Raw genomic sequence first — 22,405 nt, forward strand, 5'->3', positions numbered from 1 at the left:
TAGTAATCAAAAAACTTCCCACAAAATATTCCACTATCTATGAATTATCAGAAAGAGAAATTTAAAAAACAATCCCATTTATAATTCCATCAAAAAGAATCAAAAGGAATTAATTTAACCAATGATATAAAAGACCTGTACACTAAAAACTGTAAGACAGTAATCAAAAAAAATTGAAGAAGACACAAGCAAATGGAAAGATACTCTACTTATGGAATAGAAGAATTAATATTGTTAAAGTATCCATTCTACCCAAAGCAAGCCAGTTTCAAGGCAATTTCTATCAAAACTACAATGGCATTTTTCACAGAACTAGAACGAATAATTCCAAAAATTTGTATGGAACCACAAAAGATCACAAATAACCAATGCAATATTGACAAAGAAGAACAAAGCATTTCCACATCCCCCCCCCCAAAAAAAGAAGAAGGCGGCGGAGGTATTACACTTCTTGATTTTAAACTATATTACAGGGATCCCTGGGTGGCGCAGTGGTTTGGCGCTTGCCTTTGGCCCAGGGCGCGATCCTGGAGACCCGGGATCGAATCCCACATCAGGCTCCTGGTGCATGGAGCCTGTTTCTCCCTCTGCCTGTGTCTCTGCCTCTCTCTCTGTCTCTCTGGGACTATAATAAATAAATAAAAATTTTAAAAAAAATAAAAAATAAAAAATAAACTATATTACAAAGCCATAGTAATCAAAGCAATATTGTATGGGCATAAAAACAGACACATAAGTCAATGGAACAGAATAGAGAACTCAGAATCAAACCTGTATGGCCAATTAATTTACCACCAAGGAGCCAGGAACATACAATGAAGAAAGGACAGTATCTTCAATAAATGGTGTTGGGAAAACTGGACAGCAACATGCAAAAGAATGAAACTAAACTATCTTACATCATACATAAAAATTAACTCAAAATGGATTGAAGACTGGAGCATAAAACCTGAAACAATAAAATTCCTAGGAGAAAATATAAGCTGTCAGCTCCTTAACAATGGTTTTAATGATATTTTTGTGAATCTGATTCCAAAGGCCAGCAAAAATAAACAAATGGAATTACATCAAACTGAAAACCTTCTATACACAAAAGAAACCATTATCTTAACCAAAAAACAAACTACTGAATGGTGATTTTTCCAATTCATATACCTGACAAGGGATTAATATCCAAAATATATAAAGAACTCATACAGCTCAATAGCAACAACTGATTAAAAATGGGCAGAGGAGCTAGATATTTTTCCAGAGAAGACATACAGATAGTTAATAGACACATGACAAGATCTTCAACATCACTAATTATTAGGAAAGTGCAAATCAAAACCACACTAAGCCATCACCTCACACCAGTTAGAATGGCTGCTATCAAAAAGACAAGAAATAGTAAGGGTTAGAGAGGATGTAGAGAAAAGGGAACCATTGTACATGGTTGATGGGAATGTAAATTGGTATAGTCACTATGAAAAACAGTATGTAGATTCCTCAAAAAAATTAAGGCTAGAACTACCATATGATCTAATTCTTGCACTTTTGGGCATTTATCCAAACAATTTTAAAAATGCTAATTCAAAAAGATATATATACCCTTATATTCATTGCAGCATTATTTGCAATAGCCAAGAAATGGAAACAACCTAAATGTCCATCAATAAATGAAGGGAAAAAGAAGATGTGGAATATAGAATGGAGTATTTCTCAGCCAAAAAAAAAGAAGGAAATCACTTGTGGCAAAATGGATGGACCTTGAAGTTGTTATTCTAAGTGAAATAAGCCAGATGGAAAAAGACAGCATGATTTCACTCTTATGTGAAATCTAAAAAAAAAAAAAAAAAAAAAAGATAAAAAATTAAACTCATAGATACAAATAATAGAATGTGGATTACCAAAGTTGGGGGTGTGGTAGAGAGTCTGTGAAATGAGTGAAGGTCAATTGTATAGTGATAGATGATAACTAGAATTTTAGTGGTGATCACTTTGTAGTGTATACAGGTGTCAAATTATAATGTGCATCTGAAACATAATGTTATATATACAATTTTACCTCAATAAAAAAAGGAAAAGAAAAAAATCTATTAGAACTAATAAGTGAGGTTAGCAAAGTTTCAGGATACAAGATCAATAAACAAAAATCAGTTATATGCTGTCAATGAACAGTCTGAAAATGAAGAAAAGAAATACATTTACAAAAGCATCAAAAAATATTTAGGCATAATATAACATAAGTATAAAAATTGTACCCTGAAAATTACAAATTTCATTGAAAGAAATTAAAGACGCAAATAAGTGGTGGATAGACATCCTATATTCAATGATTGGAGCATTTAATATTGTTAAAGTAGTAATACTCCCCAAATTGATCCAGAGATTCAACATAATCCGTTTTAAAATTCCAACTGCCTTTTCTTTTTACAGAAATATAGAGCTGATCCTAAAATTCATATAGAATTACGAAGGACCCAGAAAAGACAAAACAGTCTTGAAAAAAGAGGAGCAAAGTTGGGAGATTCATACCTTCTGATTTCAAATTCTACTACAAAGCAACAGTAATCGAGACAGTGTCTCGATTGGCATAAAGACAGATATACAGATCAAAGGAATAGATTTGAGATTCCAGAACTAAACACATACATCTATGGTCAATTGGCTTTAGATAGAGATACCAAGATCATTCAATGGAGAAAGAATAATCTTTTCAGCAAATGATGCTAGGACAAGTGAATATCAACATGCAAAAAAATTATTTTGATCCCATACCTTACACTATATACAAAAATTAATTAAAAATGGATCAAAGGCCTAAATGTAAGAGCTGCAACTATAAAACTCTTAAAAGAAAACATAGGGGGCAGCCTGGTGGCTCAGGGGTTTAGCACCACCTTCAGCCCAGGGTGTGATCCTGGAGATCCGGGATCAAGTCCCACATCAGGCTCCCAGCATGGAGCCTGCTTCTAACTCTACCTGTGTCCCTGCCTCTCTCTCTCTGTGTCTCATGAATAAATAAAATCTTAAAAAAAAAAAAAAAAAAAGAAAAGAAAACATAGGTTTAAGGTTTCATGGCCTTGGGTAGCATGGTTTCTTAGCTATAACACCAAAAATACAAGCAATCAAAGAATAACGTGTTACACTGAATTCATCAAAATTAAAAACAGGTGTGCATCAAAGACACTATCAAGAAAGAGAAAATCCATAGAATAAAGAAAATATTATAAGTCATATATCTGATAAGGACCTAATATTCAGAATATATAAAGAATACTTACCTCAACAATAAAGAGATAAATAACCCAATTTTTTAAATGGGCAAAAATTTTCAATAGATTTTTTTCAAAGATACACAAGTGACCAAAAAAATACATGAAAAGATGCTGAGCATCATTGCTTATTAAGGAAATACAAATCAAAACCACAATGAGACCGCACTTTGCACCCACTAGAATGGCTGTAAATTTTTTTTTAAGATTTATTTATTTATTTATTCATAGAGATGCAGAGAGAGAGAGGCAGAGACACAGGCAGAGGGAGAAGCAGGCTCCATGCAGAGAGCCCGACATGGGACTCCACCCAGGGTCTCCAGGATCACGCCCTGGGCTGCAGGTGGTGCTAAACCGCTGCGCCACCGGGGCTGCCCGAATGGCTGTAAATATAGAAAAAGAAAAAATTTGTCATTGAGGACGTGGAGAAACTGAAACCCTAAAAATTGCTGATGGAATTGTAAAATGGCAGCTGCTATTGTATCAGTTTGATATTTCTAAAAAAGTTTAACATAGAATGGTCATATGACCCAGTGTATTAGGTTCCTAGAGCTTCCATAACAAATTACCCTAAACTAGATGACTTAAAACAGTAGAAATGTATTCTTTTACAGATATGAAGGCAAGAAATTCAAAACATTGTATGATTTCAGACCATGCTCCCTCTGAAGATTCTAGGAAAGGATCCTTCCTGTCTCTTCTAGCTTCTGGTGGTTGCCAGCAATCCCTAGCTTCCTTGGCTTGGAGCTGCATCACTTCAAATTGTGCTTCTGTCTTCACATGGCTGCCTCCTCCTGTGCATGTCTGTCTCTCTATCCAAATCTCCCTCTTATAATCATTGGATTAAAATCCACCTTAAACCAGTATAACCTCATCTTCATTTGATAATATCGACTAAGATTCTATTTTGAAAATAAGTCATGTCACAGGTACCAAAGGTAAGGACTACAATATATCTTTTGGGAAGATACAATTTAACCCACAATACTCAGAAATTTCACCATGATATATATATACCCAAAAAATATTGAAAATAGATGCTCAAACAAAATCTTGTGCATGAGTGTTCCTAGGAGTGTTATTCATAATAGCAAAAACCACAGTAAAACATTACCAATGCTAAATCATTGAACTGTTATGCAGAAGAGCAAGCTAGGATATTTCACTTATGTTTCTGACAAAAATTCACAAAACTCATAATGGTTAAGTCACAAGAGTAAAGGAAGTCCTCTGTTAACACTAGCAGTTCAATAACAAATGATAGACTGAAATATTACCTGTGAAGTACTACTGAAAAACCAAAGGCTTTAAACAGCTTTTGTTTTCAAAAGCTTCGTCAATTTGTTCAGTCAAAACTTTCCTGCTTCACCCGTTATTTTTACCACTATCAGTTTTAACACATTTTAGTAGATACCACCTTCAGGTTGTACTATATTAGCATTTCATAACTTATTTGAAAATATTCTTACCTGTAGCTGTTCCATGCAGAATATTCATAGGGCTAATACTTTATCACTTCAAACTTGGTATTTAATCTTTGAATAAAAAGAAGTGATTGAAGTGGGAGAAACTTGTCGCCGTCCCCTCGCCGCCTCCAGCCCCAAGGAGCCCTTGAAGTCTCAGTCATGCGTGAGTGCATCTCCATCCACGTTGGCCAGGCAGGTGTCCAGACTGGCAATGCCTGCTGGGAGCTCTATTCCTGGAACATGGCATTCAGCCTGATGGCCAGATGCCAAGTGACAAGACCATTGGGGGAGGAGATGACTCCTTCAACACCTTCTTCAGTGAGACGGGCACTGGCAAGCATGTGCCCAGGGCAGTGTTTGTAGACCTGGAGCCCACAGTCATTGATGAAGTTCGCACTGGCACCTACCGCCAGCTCTTCCACCCTGAGCAGCTCATCACAGGCAAGGAAGATGCTGCCAATAACTATGCCTGAGGGCACTACACCATTGGCAAGGAGATCATTGACCTTGTCTTGGACCGAATTCGGAAGCTGGCTGACCAGTGCACGGGTCTTCAGGGCTTCTTGGTTTTCCACAGCTTTGGAGGGGGAACCGGTTCTGGGTTCACCTCCCTGCTGATGGAACGTCTCTCTGTCGATTATGGCAAGAAGTCCAAGCTAGAGTTCTCCATCTACCCTGCCCCCCAGGTGTCCACAGCTGTAGTAGAGCCCTACAACTCCATCCTCACCACCCACACCACCCTGGAGCACTCTGATTGTGCCTTCATAGTAGACAACGAGGCCATCTATGACATCTGTCGTAGAAACCTCGATATTGAACGCCCAACCTACACTAACCTTAATCGTCTTATTAGCCAGATTGTGTCCTCCATCACTGCTTCCCTCAGATTTGATGGAGCCCTGAATGTGGATCTGACGAAGTTCCAGACCAACCTGGTGCCCTACCCCCGCATCCACTTCCCTCTGGCCACATATGCCCCTGTCATCTCTGCTGAGAAAGCCTACCATGAACAGCTTACCGTAGCAGAGATCACCAATGCATGCTTTGAGCCAGCCAACCAGATGGTGAAATGTGACCCTCGCCATGGTAAATACATGGCTTGCTGCCTGTTGTACCGTGGTGATGTGGTTCCCAAAGATGTCAATGCTGCCATTGCCACCATCAAGACCAAGCGCAGCACCCAGTTTGTGGACTGGTGCCCCACTGGCTTCAAAGTGGGCATTAACTACCAGCCTCCCACTGTGGTACCCGGTGGAGACCTGGCCAAAGTACAGCGAGCTGTGTGCATGCTGAGCAACACCAAAGCCATTGCTGAGGCCTGGGCTCACCTGGACCACAAGTTTGACCTGATGTATGCCAAGCGTGCCTTTGTTCACTGGTATGTGGGTGAGGGCACGGAGGAAGGAGAGTTTTCTGAGGCCTGTGAGGACATGGCTGCCCTGGAGAAGGATTATAAGGAGGTTGGAGCGGATAGTGCTGAGGGAGAGGATGAGGGTGAAGAGTATTAACCTGTCTGCTATGATTTTACACTCCGTTGTCTTGGGACTGTCTTATTCCTGTTGTGGAAGCTGTCTGTTGTGGTCCTAACTTGTCAATAAAAGTGATGTTTCTATTTAAAAAAAAAAAAAAAAAAAGAAGTGATTGAGATATACCAGTAACATTTTCAACTCATCAAGAGCCAATGAAAACCACTTGAAATAATTTGCCTTCTTGCTGACTACTGATTTTACTCTTAATGTCCTCAAGTCTTTGAGAATTCGCTCTTGCAAAAAGACTAATTATCTTAAACAAATGTTTTCTCTGGACACATTTTTTTCTTCAGCTGCTACAAACATGATTTTAATTAATTCACCATAAGAAGTATTTGTTTGGGGATCCATCCCTGGGTGGCTCAGTGGTTTAGTGCCTGCCTTTAGCCAGGGAGTGATCCTAGGGTCCTGAGGAGTCCCACATGGAGCCTGCTTCTCCCTCTGCCTGTGTCCCTGCCTGCTTCTCTCTCTCATGAATAAATAAATAAAATATTTAAAAAAAAAAAAAAGAAGTCTTTGTTTGGCTAACAAATTGGCCACTCAAAAACTTACATTGGTTGCAGCCTTTATTTTTTTATTTTTGGAAATTTTGCCATGAGATATTCCACAATGAATTTTCTGATTTTTCCTATTTCTTTACTATGAGTTAGGAATATTGTGATAGTCTGAGAATGTCAATGTACACTGCATTCTTTCAGCACAGCTGTGGTGTCACTGCACATCTGGTTTGTTAACAAGATAATCTAAACTCCATTATGCCTTATAAGTATGATATTCAAAATCCACTTTTGTCTTCATGTGACATTATGGGAATGCCCTGGTAAGTAAAAAGTAAATATAATGTCATTGTACAGTAATATATGGTGCACAAAATGTTGTCAAGTTATAACTGTATCACTGCAATTTATAGTCCACTGAGCAGCAGTAGAAGGCAATGCAATTACTATATATGTTCTCTGTTACAACTACTCCATTATTTTATCATTGGGCAAAAGCTGCCATAGACTATACTATAAATGAGTGAATGTAGCTATGCTCCAATACAAGCTATGGATGCTAAAATGTGAATTTCATATAATACTCATGCATCAAGAAATATTCCTTTGATTTTTTTCAACCATTTAAAAATGAAAAAAGTGTCCCTGGCTGGCTCAGTCAGTAGAGTATGTAACTCTTGATCTCAGGGTCATGAGTCTGAGCTCCATATTGGGCAGAGTTTATTTAAAAATGTAAAAACCATTCTTACCCACACAAATGAGTACAAGTAAAACTGGAAAAATCTACATAAGGTTTGTGGACTGTGCCAATGTCAATATCTTGGTTGTGATATTAAATTGTATAGTTTTAAAAAGGCCTACCATTGGGAGAAACTAGGGAAACTGTTCATGAACACCTTGCTACAGTTTGTTACAACTGCACGTGAATCTATAGTTAACCTCAAAAATTTCAATTAAAATAATTCATAGCACATAAATCATACAAAAACAATCAGCAGGCCTTACCTGGACTACAGGTCATAGTTGGCTGATTCCTGGGTTAGGCTAAAATTTCTTAAAGATAAAACAGAAAGGACAATTCATTAAAAAATAAACTGACCAGGGGCACCTGGGTGGCTCAGATGGTTGGGTGTCTGCCTTCAGCTCAGGTTGTGGTCTCTCAGTCCTGGGATCAAGCCCCACATGGGGCTCCCTGCTCAGTGGGGGGTCTGCTTCTCCCTCTCCCTCTGCTACTCCCCCTGCTTGTGCTCTCTCTCAATCTCTCTCTCTCTCTCTAATGAATAAATAAAATATTTTTTAAAAATAAAAATAAAATAACCAGTTGTACTTCATCAAAATTAAGACCTTCTACTCTTAAGTCTCTGGTAAAGAGGAAGATGTGGTGGAGTAATAGGACCTTAGGCTCATTTTGTTTCACCAACACAAGTAGATAACTATCAAATCATCCTAAATATTCTAGGGTCAAACTGAAAACTGACAGAACAAACTCCATAACTAAAGGGAGAGAAAAGGCCACACTGAAGAAGGTAGGAAGTGCAGAGACATGGTTTAGGAGAGAAACGGATCACAGGTGCTAGAGAGGGAAGGGAGCTGTGGCCGTAGGTAAGGACAAGAGAGAGAAAAGCACACAGGGGAATGCACAAGGAAAACAAAAAGGCCTGAATTTCGTAGGTTCTTGCAACCAGTGGGGCTTAAAGTCTGGAGTTTTAAAGAATGGCAGGCTTGGCTAGCACAGAGCCTGGAGGGCATAGCCTTTCTCCTTGAGAGAAGGTGGGCAAACAATCTAGGGAGTGCATAACATGGGGACAGTGATCAGAAGAATGCCTGTGGCACACAGTGGGGAGACTATTTACTCTTCTCTGAGCATGTCCCTGAGAGGCAGTGTTCACAGAGATACCTCTCCAGGAACAAAGGAGTTGGCTAATGCCATTTCCCACCCTCTCCCCATCAGCATAAACACAGAGCCATCTGTAGGAAGCAGCACAATGCTGACACTGGCTGCCTAACTTGCTTGTACCAAGCCCCATCACCCTGTGCTCTGGCAAGACTGCCCTTTTCAGTCAAGTTTGCCTCTGTCCCAATGCAGTGGGACTCTCCCCCAGTAAAACAGCCCACAACATACCTCCTGATCAGAGTTCCACAGGGCCTCAGTTCTGGTGGAGTTGGTGTCAAATCTTACTTCACAAGCAGACTAGAGCACACCTAGTTAAAATTCATCACCTTCAGGCCAGGGACCAAATGCTTTCCACAGCAGGCAAGAAGAGCCTCCACAGGCTGGCCTGAAGGACAGAGTAGCAAAAATACAATAGCAGAATATACACAACACAGTCATGGCAACATTTTCCTAGATATGTCTCCTTAAGCAAGGGCAACAAAAACAAAAATAAACTATTGAGACTACCTCAAACTAGAAAACTTTTGCACAGCAAAAGACACCATCAACAAAACAAAAAGGCAACCTACTGAATAGAAGGTATTTACAAATCATATATCTGATAAGTGGTTAATATCCAAAATAAATAAAGAAGTTCTAAAACTCAACAACAAAACAGCAATCTGAATTAAAAATGGGCGTACTCTTCAATGGGAAAATTGGACAGCCAAATGTAGAAGAATGAAACCTGACCTTTTTCTTACACCATACACAAAAGTAAACACAAAATGGTTGAAATACCTAAATGTGAGACAGGAATCCATCAAAATCCTAGAGGAGAACACAGGCAGCAACCTCTTCAAACTTGGCCACAGTAACTTCTTGCTAGACACATCTCTAAAGGCAAGGGAAACAAAAGCAAAAATGAACTACTGAGACTTCATCAAGATAAAATGCCTTACCCCACAGGAGCCCTGGGTACAGCTGAGAGTGGGGATGCAACTGATAGACTTTTTAGTAGACTTAGGGGCCACATACAGTGTCTTGAATACTAAAATTGACATGGAATGCCCAGAAGGTAGTCTCTATAGTTGGGGTGAAACACAACAAAGGAGCCACAGAAAATGGTCCATACACCTGCACCCCGATGTTTATAGCAGCAATGTCCACAATAGCCAAACTGTGGAAGGAGCCTCGGTGTCCATCAAAAGATGAATGGATAAAGAAGATGTGGTTTATGTATACAATGGAATATTCCTCAGCCATTAGAAACGACAAATACCCACCACTTGCTTCGACGTGGATGGAACTGGAGGGTATTATGCTGAGTGAAATAAGTCAATTGGAGAAGGACAAACATTATATGGTCTCATTCATTTGGGGAATATAAAAAAATAGTGAAAGGGAATAAAGGGGAAAGGAGAAAAAATGAGTGGGAAATATCAGGGAGGGAGACAGAACGTGAGAGACTCCTAACTGTGGGAAACGAACAAAGGGTGGTGGAAGGGGAAGTGGGCGGGGGGTGGGGATGACTGGGTGATGGGCACTGAGGGAGGCACTTGATGGGATGAGCACTGGGTGTTATTCTATATGTTGGCAAATTGAACACCAATAAAAAATAAATTTATAAATTAAAAAAAAAAAAGATAAAATGCCTTAGCACGTGGGAATCCCTGAGTGGCTCAGTGGTTTGGTGCCTGCCTTCGGCCCAGGGCGTGGTCCTGGGGTCCAGGGATCAGGTCCCGCATTGGGCTCCCTGTATGAAGCCTGCTTCTCCTTCTGCCTGTCTCTGCCCCAACCCTCTATGTATGTGTCATAAATGAATAGATAAAAATCTTTTTAAAAAAAAGCCTCAGCACAAGCAAAGGAAACAGTCAACAAAACTAAAAGGCAAACTATGGAATGGAGGAAGATATTTGCAAATGGCACATCAGATAAAGATCTATAAAGAACCTATGAAATTCAAACCCAAAAAACAAAAAATCCAGTTAAGAAGTGGACAGAAGAACAGACATTTCTCCAAAGACATACAAATGGCCAACAGATACATATAAATATGTTCCATACCACCTTATACTAATCAGAATGGCTAAAATTAACAAGACAGGAAATAACAAATGTTGGCAAGAATGCAGAGAAAGGGGAATCCTCTCACACTGTTGATGGGAATGCAAGACGGTGCAGTCACCCTGGAAAATGGTATGGAGGTTCCTCAAGAAGTTAAAAATGGAGCTACCCTATGACCCAGCAATTGCATTACTGGGTATTTACCCCAAAGATACAAATGTAGTGATCCGAAGGGGAACCTGCACGCCAATGTTCACAGCAGTAATGTCCACAATAGTCAAACTGTGGAAATAGCTGAGATGTCCATTGACAGAAGAATGGACAAAGAAGATGCAGTATATATATACAATGGAATATTACTCAGTATATTACAGTGGAATATACAGGTAAGGATGAATACTTACTGTTTACATCATCATGGATGGAACTGGAGGCTATTACACTGAGGGAATAAGTCAAACAGAGAAAGACAATTATCATATAATTTCACTCATACGTGGAATATAAGAAACAGTGCAGAGGATCATAGGGTAAAGGAGGGAAAACTGAAGAAGTCATCAGAGAGGGAGAAAAACCATGAGAGACTCTTTACTATAGGAAACGAACTGAGGGTTGCTGGAGGGAAGATGGATGAGGAGATAAAGTAATTGAGTTATGGGCATTAAGGAGAGCATCAGATATGATGATCACTAGGTGTTATACACAACTGATGAATAACTGAACACTACTTCTTAAACTAATGTGTACTATATATTGGCTAATTTTATTTAAATTTAAAAATTTTTTAATAAATTTTAAATGGCAGAAGACATTTTTCCAAAAAAGATATACCAATGGCCAATAGACACATGAAAAGATGCTCAACATCACTAATCATCAGGGAAATGCAAATCAAAACCACAATGATATATCACATTATATCTGTCAGAATAGCTAAAGTCAAAAAGACAAGAAATCAGTGTTGATGAGGATGTGAACAAAAAGAAACCCTCATACACTGTTGGAGGGAATATAAACTGGTACAGCAATTGTGGAAAATTGCACAGAGGTCCCTCCAAAATTTAAAAATAGAAATATCATACAATTCAATAATTCCACTATTGAGTATTCAGCCAAAGAAAACAAAAACTAATTCAAAAAATATTTGCACTCCTTCCTCCTTATGTTTATTGCAGCATTATTTACAATAACCAAGATATGGAAACAACCCTATATGTCCATCAGTAGAAAAATAATAAGGAAGATGTGTAGTGATGGTGGTGGGGTGTGTATATATACATGTATATATGTAAGTCATAGGAATAACAGCATAAGGAATATAGTCAATGTTATTACAATAGCCTTATATGGTGATAGGTGGTAGCTACACTTGTGGTGAGCATAGCATAATGTTTAAACCTGTCAAATCACTATGTTACACACCTGAAACTAATGAATGTTTTGTGTTAACTATACTCAAATACAAAAAAAAAATCATGCATAATAGTCAGACTGAATAAAAACCAAGAACCAATTAAATGCTGCCTACCAGAAGTTCACATTAAATAGACTGATAGATCAAAAGTAAAACATGGGGAAAAGATGCACCGCACCATGCAAAAACTATTAATTAGAAAGCTGGCTATATTAATATCAGACAAAGTAGACTTCAGAAAAATAGGAATGTTGCCAGGAACAAAGAGGGATAATAATAAAGGGATCAGTTCACCAAGAAGACATAACCATAAATATCTATGCACCTAGCAACAGAGCTTCAAAATATGTGAAGCAGAAACTGCCAAACTGAAAAAAGAAATAGGGAAGTCTGCAACTGTCCAGAGCTATTTCAACAATCCTGTCTCTATAATTAGTAGAAATAGGAAAAAAATTAGTAAGGATAAAGAAGATATAAACAATGCTATCAATCAAGTTTGACCCAACTGACAGTTACAGAGTACTCCATTATGATTATCATCAGCCAAATACCATAAATTTCAAGCATACACATATAACATTCACCAAGAAAAACCCCATTCTTGAACACAAAATAAGTCCTAAAAAATTCAGTGCCACAAGTTTCTTTTTTTTTTTAATTTTTATTTATTTATGATAGTCACAGAGAGAGAGAGAGGCAGAGACATAGGCAGAGGGAGAAGCAGGCTCCATGCACCGGGAGCCCGACATGGGACTCGATCCCGGGTCTCCAGGATCGCACCCTGGGCCAAAGGCAAGCACCAAACCACTGTGCCACCCAGGGATCCCCACAAAACAAGTTTCAATAATTCTTTTGGAAATAAAAGTATACACAAAGTATATTCTGAATTAAAATAAAAATCAATTCCAGAAAGATACCTGGAATATTCCAAAATATGTGGGACTTGACAATACATTTCTATATAATCCATAGGCCAAGGAACCAACTTGATTTTGGGGGGAAAAAATCACAAGGAAACTTAGAAAATATTCTCAACTAAAGTAAAATGATAACACAACATGTCAAAATTTGTTGGGTCATCTAAAGCAATGTTTACAGACAAACTTATTGCTTTGAATGTTTGTATTAGAAAAGAAGAAAATTTCAATAATCAATTGTCTAAGTATCCATTTTAGGGAACTAGGAAAAGAAAAGCAAATTAAACCTAAAGTAAATAGGGGAGTCCAGTGGCTCAGTCAGTTAAGCATCTGCCTTCAGCTCAGGTCACGATCCCAGGGTCCTGGGAGGGAGGCCCATGTAGGGCTCCCTGCTCAACAGGGAGTCTGCCTCTCCCACTGCTTGTCCTCTCTCTCTACCAAATAAATAAATAAAATATTTTTAAAAAATAAAATAAACATAAAGTAAATATGAGAAAATAAGTAATAGTGGAACACAATAAAAACAAGATAAAGGGAAAAAACAATGAAATATAAATCTGATAAAATTGAAAAGAAATTCTGGCTTAAAGAAAAAACTCAATTACTAATATTAAGATCAAAAGAAGGAAAATCATGAAGATCCTACAGATGCTTAAAAGAGACTAAGGGACAACTGTAAAGAAATTTAGGCAAAAAAATTTAATCACTTAGATGAAACAAATTCCTTAAAGACACAAATTACCAAAATTGATTATAGAAGAGATAGAAATTCTGAATAGCTGCCATATCAATTAGAGAAAATGATTTAGAATTAAACCCTTCTCACAAGTAAAATTCAGGCTCAGGTGTCTTACTGATAAATTATTTCAAATATTTAAGAGAGAAATAAAACCAGTTCTTTGGAAATCACTTAAAAAATAGAGGAGGAGGGACCACTCCTCAGCTGATTTTATGAGGCAGTTCTTTCCCTGATAACAATAAGAGGCAAGAACATTACAAGAAAAGAAAATTTAAGACTAATATTTTTCATGTACATAGAGGCAGAAATCTTAATTACATATAAGCAAATTAAATCCAGTGATACATAAAAAGTACAATACATTATGACCAACTGGGGTTTTCCCAAAAATACAAAGTTAGTATGTGGAAAAAAAAAAAGTAATTCACCATATTAACAGAATAAAGGAAAAAAGACATCTGAGCATCTCTATACATATAGAAAATGCATTTTACAAACTTCAGTACCTATTCACAATTTTTAAATCTCAGAAAACTGGGACTAGAAGGAAACTTCCTCAACTTGATAAAGGGTATCTACTAAACCTGTAGCTAACATTATACTTAATAATAAAGACAGTATTTTCTCCCCCAAAGATCAGGAATAAGGCAAAGATATCTGCTCTAACAACTTCTGTTCAACATTGTGTTTGAAGTGCTACTAGTGAAATTATCAAGAAAAGAAATGAAAGTCATACAATTTGAAAAGGAAAGAGTAAAACTTTTAATTTATAAAAGAAATTATTGTGTACATAAAAATGCTAAGAAATCTATAAAGAAAAAGCTACTAGAATTAATAAGTGAAGTTATTAGCAAGTTTACAGAATATATGATCAATATCTAAAAATCAGTTGTTTTTATATATCCCAGGACAAACAATTAGAGAAATAGAGAAAATACCATTTGCATTACTATGAAAATTAAACACTTAAGGATAAATTTAATAAAAGATGTACACTGAAATTATAAAATATTGCTGAGAAAAATCAAAGACCTGTACAGATGAGGAAATACTGGAAAACTCAATATGGTTAAGATATAAACCATCCTTTTCTAAATTGATCCAAAAAGATTTGATGCAATCCTAATTAAAATCCCAGCAGGCTTCTTTGTAAAGGCTGACAGATTAGTTATAATATCTATATGGAACATTAAAAGATTTAGAACAATGAAAACAATTTTGAAGAACAAAACTGTAGAATTTACACTACTTATTTCAATACTTATAGGTACAGTTATCAGAACAGTATGTATTAGCCTAAGGACAGACATACAGAGCAATAGAACAGGACAGACCAGTGGCTGCGGGGGGATATACATACACACACACACACACACACACACACACACACACAGGTTCTAAGATAATTCAATGGGGAAAGGACAGTCTTTTCAACAAATTGTGTTGGAACAATGGGAAAGCCATATGGAAAAAAAAATTGATACTTATACCATACAGAAAAACCACCCAAAATGGCTAACCGACTTAAATATAAAAATTATAGAGCTTCTAGAAGGAAATACAAGAGAAAATCTTTGCAACTTTGAAATAGACTTAAAAATAAAAATTATAGAGCTTCTAGAAGGAAATACAGGAGGAAATCTTTGCAACTTTGGAATAGGCAAATATTGACTTGCTTTAGCCAATAAAATGTGAATGGATATGAAGTGGCAGTTTTAAGTCCCAGGGTACGATATAACATGTTACTTTTCCCATGTAATCATGAAAGCATCTGTCAAAGCGGAATCTCAGTCAACCTGTGCAGAGATCCTTTGTGGACATATAATATGAGTGAGACTTAAATCTTTGCTGTGTTAAACCACTGATATTTGGACATTCTACTAAAGCATATTCTAGCCCATAGTTCATATGCTATTTTTCTTAGAAATGTAAGGTCTTATTGGCACTTTTAATCTAGAAAGCTGGTAAATCAATTGAGAACTTTAATCAAGCATAAAATTAGAGGTATGACTTCAATAAAGAAATGTACTGTTAAAGATGACTTGTATCTATCCTTTGGGCAAAGAGAAAAATACAAAGGTTTTATTAAATGAATGCCAACATGGGACACCTGGGAGGTTCGGCGGTTGAGCACCTGCCTTCAGCCCACAGTGTGATCCTGGTGTCCCAGGATCGAGTCCCACATTTGGCTCCCTGCATGGAACCGAGTTCTCCTCCCTCTGCCTGTGTCTATGCCTGTGTGTGTGTGTGTGTGTGTGTGTGTGTGTGTCTCATGAATAAATAAAATATTTTAAAAAAGAAGAAGAATGCCAATAGAAGGGTATGAAATAATTTCTAGTGAACCATTGCTTTAGATTTTAAATCTCCATACTTTTATTCTACATAAAGATGACTCTGTACTAACAGCCAAGTTCTGTTTTCTTACTAAACCTAAAAAAGATTACAAAGAAATGAAGATTCCATTGCAACCAACTGGCTTAAGAACTACTAAACAGCTTGACTTCATGCTGGACTTTAATTCCAAATATTACAATGACATACTCATTTTGTCCATTCATTATCTTAGGTAGCAAATAAATCAGTGTTTTTGATCCTGAACACTTCCTCTTTTTAACTGACAAATGGAAGTTAAAAATGGTATGCCAACATTTCACCATGAAGCTATCAACTTCCTTCCCAGAGTCTGATCCACACACATTCCAAAAGATTAACACACAACATTTAATCCAAGCATTTCTTCCTTTTCCCAAAGTGCACAAGTTGAGTCCATTTTACAACAATCAGGATCATCCAATTTTGCATGTGGTATTTGTTAAGTGCTGCGCCAAACGAAAAACCAGCCTGATGGGAAGAAGAAAAAAAGCTGGTTGCTCTATGACCACGGCCAGTAGATTGCACTCCGTTAACTTCTTTCAGGCATAAATCATCATGGACAGAGCCAATTTGTTAATGCATGTGCTCTGGCTGAATTAGGGCAAAGCCCTGTTGCCCTGCATACCATTATATCCATAGACATGCCAAATAATACTCCTTGTTCAGTTGGGCAACCCAAATTAAAAATCCTCAAAGACATTTATAAACTACTTACCTCACCGTATCTATTGGTTAGATCTGTTTATAACCAAAGAACATTTCTGAGCACTCAGTAATCATAATATTGGGGATTTTTACAAAGTAACAGGACCTCTCTTATAGTAATTACTATGTAGTAGGCTTATCACAAAAATACGTTTCCCTCAGGGCACCTGGGTGGCTCATTCAGTTAAGTGTCTGCCTTCCAGTCAGGTCAGGATCCCAAGGTCCTGGGAAAGAGCCCCACTTTGGACTCCTCCCTCCCTCAGCCCACGGAGCAAGGAATATTTCTCCCTCTCTCTCTCTGCCCTTCGCAACCCCCACCCCCACCCCAGACTGTGCTTGCCTGAGCATGAGCACTCTCTCTCAAATAAATAAAAGCTTTTTAAAAATGCATTTCCCTTACAGGCATAAGCAACCTTATAATTTAATATTTTCACAATTTGTTAGTTTTCTATCAAACCTATGAACATAGCATTAAGAAAATAATACTAGTTCTCGAAACAATTATTCAACTGGAACCAATAATTCTTTGTACTTGCCATTAAAATTCTTTAAATTTTCATACCAAAATATCTCCCTTTACTTGATAACCTGGCTAGAAATGGAAAAAATTGAAAGATTTTTCCTTTTTTTAAGATTTTATTTATTTATTCACGAGAGACACAGAGAGAGAGAGGCAGAGACAGAGGCAGAGGGAGAAGCAAGCTCCATGCAGTCCATGACATGGAACTCGATCCCGGGTCTCCAGGATCACGCCCTGGACTGAAGGTTGCGCTAAACCGCTGAGCCACCCTGGCTGCCCAGATTTTTCAAGTCTTAAAAAGCAAAACATTTCAGTTCATAAATTAGAAATCAAAGGACTAATTTTTCTGCTCATCTCACAAGATTTTATTTTTATTTTTTAATATTTGTATGAATAAAAAAAAAGAGTTGCCATGGTATTCCAGGATGATGTTATGACCAGGAGGTATCACAATTCAGAATATTTGCAGTCCATCAAATGAAACTCTACACAGCGTATGTTTTTAAACTCCGATCAGTGTCATAAACATTATAGGATTCCTGGCTTGCTAGCTTATGGAGGCTGTGATAACCAAAGCACTTCACAGTGTTGTACACTACATAGATTGCCAAGAAATATGTTTTTCCCCACTATTCCTGCCTATTATTTAACTGGGTCATTCAAAATCCTTTCAGGGTCAACACAAGTTGAAATACAAATCATCAGGTTCCTTTGTCAAAGGGCATTATTCCAAGCATTAAACACTAAAAAAAGATGTACATCATTTCCCTTGTGTTCTCTTTCACAAGTCTTTTGTTCAGAGATCAGCAAAGATCTGCACAGAGAGCAAAAGTTTTTACGATGTTCCAGTTATTATGCTAGACTCTACAGATACAAAAGTGATTAAGACACAGCCCTGGTCTCAAGTTGCTTATACTCTAATAGAGAAAACATCCTTTAATTAATTACACAAAGATAGAGACAATTTCAGGGTATTATGGTATTAATTTTCCCATGTATAATTTAAGTCAGATACCTGGCTAGACCATTTTAAATAAATTCTAACTATAAAAGTGTTCAATAGTACATTACACATGGCAAGCAAAACATTTTTATTTTGCATGTTTTATTTTTTTAAAACCCATTTAGAAATTTTTCTTGGGTTTTTTATAGGCCAATTTTTATTTATTTTTTAAAAGATCTTGAAAAATCTGTTGATATTCAAAATTGCCTTTTTGACAGGTCCTAAAAGATTCAAGCAGGATTGGATCACCTGCTTTACTCAAATCTCAGGAAACAGGGCTTGACAAGTGTGAGGGGGTTCTCTGAAAGTCTACACACAGGATACCATTAGTGAACACAGTCAAAAAACATTTTAGGTACTACCAGCCTACTCTCAAGAGCCATTGGCCACATTTTCTTCTGAGGTAGTCTAAACTTATCTTCATTTATAGGCTAATGTCATATGCAAGCCAGATTAAAACAGTCACTTGATCTACAGATAGCAAGCATATTTTTTAAAGTATATCAACAAGCTTTTCTCTTTTAGGTACCCTACAGGCATCCTAAATTATCTATCTTCCTTGAAAATTGGGGCGAGGAGATTAAGATTGTTGCAGCAATAAAATAAAGAGAAATAAAAGTTAGTAATCACACCACAAAAACAGAATTTTCAAGTCAATGAGGATAAGAAACAATCTTAAAAGTCAGGCTTTGTATGAGAGAAAAGGGTTTTCTAAATTCCCTTATGTTTCTGTTTAATAAGTGAAAACATAGATCTGACTTACTTGATCATAGATTTTTCTATAGAAGAAGTCCATCCACTCTCACCACTTTTATTCAACATAGTATGGAAAGTCCTAGCCCAGCAATTAGACAACAAAAAGAAATAAAAGGCATCCAAATCGCTAAGGAAGAAGTAAAACATTTACTATTTGCAAATAACATGATACTGTATACAGAAAGCCCTAAAGACCCCACCAAAAAAAAACTATAGAACTGACCAATGAATTCAGCAAAGTTGAAGGATACAAAATCAGTGTACAGAAATCCTATACACTAATACTGAAGCAGCAGAAAGTGAAATTAAAAAAACAATCCCATTTACAGTTGCACCAAAAAGAATAAAATACTGAGGAATAAACTTAACCAAAGAAATGAAAGACTTGTACTCTGAAAACTATAAAATATTAAAGAAAGAAATTCAAGACAATTCAAAGAAATGGAAAGACGTGCTAATGGATTGGAAGAACAAATATTGTTAAAATATCTAAACTACTCAAAGCTACAGATTTAATGCAATCTCTATCAAAACACCAACAGCATTCTAGTTCACAGAACTAGATTAACAATCTTAAAATTTGTATGGAACCACAAAAGACCCCAAATAGCCAAAGTAGTCTTGAAAAAAGAAGAATAAAACTAGAAGTATCACAATACCAGACTCCAAGATATACTAGAAACCTGTAGTAATCAAAATAGTATGGTACAGCACAAAGGCACACAAATCAATAGAACACAATAGAAAATCCATAAATAAACCTGCAATTATATGACCAATTAATCTTCAACAAAGGAGGAAAGAATATGCAATGGGAAAAAGTTTCTTCAACAAATGGTGCTGGGAAAGCTAGACAGTTACAAGCCAAAGAATGAAACCAGACCACTTTCTTACACCATACACATAAGAAAATGGATTAAAGACATTATTGTAAGACCTGAAACCATAAAAATCCTAGAAGAGAGCACAGGCAGTAATTTCTCTGACACCAGCTAAAGCAACATTTCTCTAGCTATGTCTCCTGAGGCAAGGGAAATAAAAGCAAAAATAAACTACATCAAAATAAAAAAGCTTCTTCACAGTGAAGGAAACAACAAAACTCAAAGGCAACTTACTAAATGGAGAAAATATTTGCAAATGACGTACCCAATATTTAGTATTTAAAGTATATAAAGAACGGATACAATTCAATACCCAAAAAAAAAATAATCCATTAAAAATGGGCAGAAGACATGGACAGACATTACTCCAAAGACATACAAATGTCCAACAGACACAAGAAAAGATGTTCAACATTTACACATCATCAGTGAAACACAAATCAAAACCACAATGAGATATCACCTCACACCTGTCAGAATAGCTAAAATCAAAGCCAGAAGAAACAAGTGCTGGTGAGGATGTAGAGCAAAGGGACTCTCTTGCACTGCTGGTGGGAATGCAAACTGGTACAGTCACTGTGGAAAACAGTATGGAGATTCCTCAAAAAGATAAAAATAGGGGAAGCCCAGGTAGCTCAGCAGTTTGGTGCCACCTTCAGTCCAGGGCCTGATCCTAAAGACCTGGGGTCAAGTCCCACATCAGGCTCTCTGCATGAAGCCTGCTTCTCCCTCTGCCTGTGTCTCTGACACGCGCCCCCCCCCCCATGTCTCTCATGAATAAATAAATAAAATCTGTAAAAAAAAAAATAGATAATAATAGAACTACCCTCTGATCCACTAATCACATTACTGGGTCTTTGCCTGAAACTTACAAAAACACTAATTCAAAGGGATACATGCATCCTTATGCTTATTGCAGTATTATTTACAATAGCCAAATTATAGAAGCAGCCCATATGTCTATCAACATAGAATAAGGAAGATGTGGTAGATACACATAAAATATTATTTAATCATAAAAAGAATGAAATCTTGGTATTTGCAATGACATGGATGGAGCTAGGGAGTATAGTGCTAAGCAAAATAAGTCAGAGAAAGACAAATACATATGATCTTAGTCATATGTGGAATTTAAGAAACAAAATAAACAAGTAGAGGGAAAATAGAAAAGAGAGAGAAGCAAATCAGCAAACACTCTTAACTCCAGAGTACAAACTAATGGTTACCAGACGGGCAATGGGTAGGGGGATGGGGGAAATAGGTGACAAGCACTGGGTGACATACGGAATTGTTGAATCACTATATTCTATATCTGAAACTAATATAACACTGTATGTTAAGTAACTGGAATTAAAAGCTTTTGAAAAACTGGTTAAAATGGTGTATTTCATGTTATGTATATTATACTATAATAACAAAAGAAGATAGTAACTATTAAACATTAAAATAATACTTCATAGGGTGCTTTCCAACAATGTACTCTACAAAGTGAAATCTTCAAGGGATACATGCTGTAGAAATTATACATCTTAGTTATTAATGTGAATTTCCAACAGAAACAGACTAATCTATTGAGTAAACAAGTAAAACAGCTAAAATATTTAAAGATCATTAATAATTTCATCAGAAATGCAATTTACAAACTAGTTTGAGAGCAGTATACATTTTTTCTAAGAAGTACACTGAATAAGAGCAGATAAAAATATGTTGCTGTAACAAAATTTGAAATAACTATAGAATGATACCTGCTACAGATATGCTAGTTTGACAATTGAATAAATATTTTTAAAAGTCACTATATTCATTCTGTATAAGTACCTTAACAAGTGTATATTAAAATATACATTATTTGAAAGTAAAAATATGAAGGAATATGGTTAAAGCAAGCAAACTAGGACACTAAGTCCTCTAAAGAGTTAAAATAAGCTGTAGTCTGTGAGAGGTCACCCTCTAGAACTGTGTCTTCATAAATTTGATTCATTTATAGAGTGTTTTTGATGATAGGCAATTCTTTGTTGAAAGTTAAGTGCTCTTTTATATGAATAAATAAAGAAGGCTTTGGTTTGAACTAATACATTATTTTGACAAATGTTTATTGGAAACCCAATTATGGGTTCATAAATCAGGGTTCTTTGTGGTCCATCAGGTGAGCTCACCAATGCCACCAGATGTCATGGTGCATACCAACAAGGTAATTAAAACTCCATGGAATGCTGTACTTCTCCTACACAATGACAGTAGTCAAAAGAGAGGAAAAAATAGCTTAGTATCTTTAATTTATTGAAAATGCTTTCATAAGATGTCTTGACCATTCCTTAAAGGAGAAGAAACACATTTGTTTTCTATTTACTGCTAGATTAAAATGACAAGGTCAAAGGGTGCCTGGGTAGCTCAGTCAGTCAAGGATC

At 36.7% G+C, this 22,405-nt stretch overlaps 1 long non-coding RNA gene and 1 pseudogene across 1 annotated transcript; one reads left to right on the forward strand and one right to left on the reverse strand.

Moving 5' to 3' along the window:
* The first annotated feature begins 4,867 nt into the window (after positions 1 to 4,867).
* Positions 4,868 to 6,236, forward strand: LOC112930166 (tubulin alpha-1C chain pseudogene; annotated as a pseudogene).
* Positions 6,237 to 6,817: 581 nt separating this feature from the next.
* LOC140595058 (uncharacterized) lies at positions 6,818 to 12,205 on the reverse strand. Its single transcript, XR_011996453.1, has 3 exons — positions 9,424 to 12,205; positions 8,872 to 9,028; positions 6,818 to 7,802 (listed from the first exon to the last, which is right to left on the reverse strand). It is a non-coding gene; the product is annotated as an uncharacterized lncRNA (long non-coding RNA).
* Between the last annotated feature and the right edge of the window lie 10,200 nt (positions 12,206 to 22,405).

The sequence above is a fragment of the Vulpes vulpes genome, chromosome 13 (assembly GCF_048418805.1).
Source record: "Vulpes vulpes isolate BD-2025 chromosome 13, VulVul3, whole genome shotgun sequence".
Taxonomy (NCBI): Eukaryota; Metazoa; Chordata; class Mammalia; order Carnivora; family Canidae; genus Vulpes; species Vulpes vulpes.